This window comes from Phyllostomus discolor, chromosome X (genome assembly GCF_004126475.2).
Source record: "Phyllostomus discolor isolate MPI-MPIP mPhyDis1 chromosome X, mPhyDis1.pri.v3, whole genome shotgun sequence".
NCBI classification, from domain to species: domain Eukaryota; kingdom Metazoa; phylum Chordata; class Mammalia; order Chiroptera; family Phyllostomidae; genus Phyllostomus; species Phyllostomus discolor.
The window spans coordinates 91,026,350-91,028,853 of NC_050198.1; the positions used below are offsets into that span (position 1 = coordinate 91,026,350).

Genomic DNA, 2,504 nt, shown 5'->3' on the forward strand with positions numbered 1-2,504 from the left:
CCGAAATGTTGATTAGGATTGCATTGAATCTATAGATATATTTGATGAGTATTTTTGTATTAACAATAATACCTTCTGATCCATGAACATGGGATGAATTTTCATTTATTTATGTATTCTTTAATTTTTCAACAATATTTTGTGACTTTTAGAGTAGTAGTTTTGAACGTTTAAAAATTTATTATTTTGAACAATGATTAAAAATAAAAAAAATTTTAAAAATGCAACAAAAAATTTATTATTGAGTATTTTATTCTTTTCGACACTTTTGTAAACTGGGCTAACTTATTAATTTTATTTTTGTATTGTTCATTTCCAGTTATAGAAATACCATTTCTTTTACTTTATTAAAATACTGAATTTATTTCACATGTATATTTCTGTCTCCCCACCATTTCCATCTGTCTGACCACCACTACTACTATGTCCTATCATAACATTCCATACATACTTAAAACCAAGCAAAGGGAGGAGTTCCACCTTTAAAAACTAAACAGGCATTTTGGACAACACATTCTTGAGAATGGAGCCTGGACAACATTTATCAGATATGGTAGGAAAAGTTCTCACTCTGCATTATAAAAAGGATAGCCAGATATCAATTGTTACAGAAATGAAATAAGAACTTTTTTAACTGTTTAAACTATTTTCTTAAAGAGACTTCCTCTCTTGCCAGAGACCTTGAATAGCCTTCGGGTCAGTCATCCGGAAGCAATTCTTCACATAATTGATAAACTTGGCTGCTACTTTGGGAAGTGAACAACCTTTTTCTATACTTTCTTGCATTTTTACTTTAATGTCTTCTACAGAACTAGGTCCTTTAGGTGTTTTAGGAGTTTTCTCTAGTTTTTTGAAGGATTCTTGACCTTTTGATCTTGGTGTTGATGGTTTTGAGTCTTTTCTATTCTGGGTTGATTTCTGTGCATTTTTGTCTGGGTATCTCATGTAGATTTCTTTACTGGAGCTTTTTCTTCAGCTTCCTCATCCTCAAAATTATCAGCATCATCATCTTCATTGGCAGAACATTTTACTTTTTTCTGTGGAAGCTTGCTACCACTTCCAGGGGCAGAATGCTTCCCAGACATACTTAGGAGTTTCACATCCTCCTCCTCTTCATCTTCTGACTCTGCATCTTCCTCCACAGCTACTAAGTGTTGTTCACTAATATGCACAGGCCCTGAACCACACTTCAACTGTAAGACCACAGGTGGTGTTATTTCAAAGCCACCAAGGGAAACCATTGGTTGTAGGGACATTTTTAAACTTGCCAGTGTTACTTTAATTGGCCTGCCTTCATAATTCATTGCCACTGCTTCAACAATGTGCAATTCATCCTTCACACCAGCCCCTAAACTGACCTTTCATAAAGGTAATTGGTACTCATTTTCATCACTATATACTTAAAGTGATAATCTTTGTCATCTTTGAGTTCACAACCAAAAAGAGTTCTAGGGCCTCAGAGGGCTCATATCTATGTCCATCGAATCTTCCATGGTATAGTAGCATTCACTTAGGTGGGAGAGAAGGTGGACAGAGATAACTGGACTTCTGTTGCACAGAATAGAAACACAGGATGGAATTGCACCAGGGCTATTGTTTTTATACATTGGTTTATACCTTGTAACTTTGGTAGACATGTTCATTAGTTATAGAGGCTTTCTGGGCATTCCACATATTTTCTACTTGTAATACCAAGTCATACTCAAAAAAGATAATTTAACTATATTCATTCTGTGATATTATGAAAATAAATACTTGGCCTTTGTCTCCAGTTTCTGACACAGAGCTCCTAAAGCCTTTGTAATTTCAGGAGTGATCAGAATGTCTTTTATATGCTAATGAGATGACTGATGGCTTTGGGGCCTCTAGATAGCTTCTGGGTGAGGACTGGTTGTCAGAAAGATAAAGGCATGACAAGAGGATTGAAATTTTCAGCCCCACCTCCTTATCTCTAAGGAGAGAAGGACTGGAGATTTGATGGACTGGAGTCCATCACCAATGGCCAATGATTTAATCAATGATATCTATATAATTGAATCTCTAATAACTTCTAAATGATGGGGTTTGGGAGTTCCTGTATTGGCGAACACATCAAGGTTCTGGTAAGGGGACAGAGATAGCATGGAAACTCTGAGCCTTTTTCCCTATAATGTGACTGTTTGAGTTGTATCCCATATAATAAACCAGTAATAGTAAGTATAGCACATTCCTGAGGCTGAAGAGTAAGTGGCAGGAAATAGTCTTGTGATCTTGTGGAACCAATCCCTTAACCTATGGAGTCACAAAAGTTGGAGAATTGGTTGATGTGAGAAAAATGCACCACATGTTTGGTATCAAACATGTTCTGGGTAAAAACAGCTCAGATTTTCCAATCTGGATGCCTCTCATTACTTTTTCTTCCCTGAATGCCCTTATTAGAACCACCACCTTATTGTCTGCTGTTTCTTCTCCTCAAGCCACATTTTCCTTCCAAGTCTTTGTAGCACCAGATCCTGTATAACTTT

At 36.2% G+C, this 2,504-nt stretch overlaps 1 pseudogene; it reads right to left on the reverse strand.

The window, feature by feature from the left end:
* Nucleotides 1-337: 337 nt before the first annotated feature.
* On the reverse strand, nt 338-1,493 carry LOC114505132 (annotated as a pseudogene).
* Nucleotides 1,494-2,504: the final 1,011 nt, after the last annotated feature.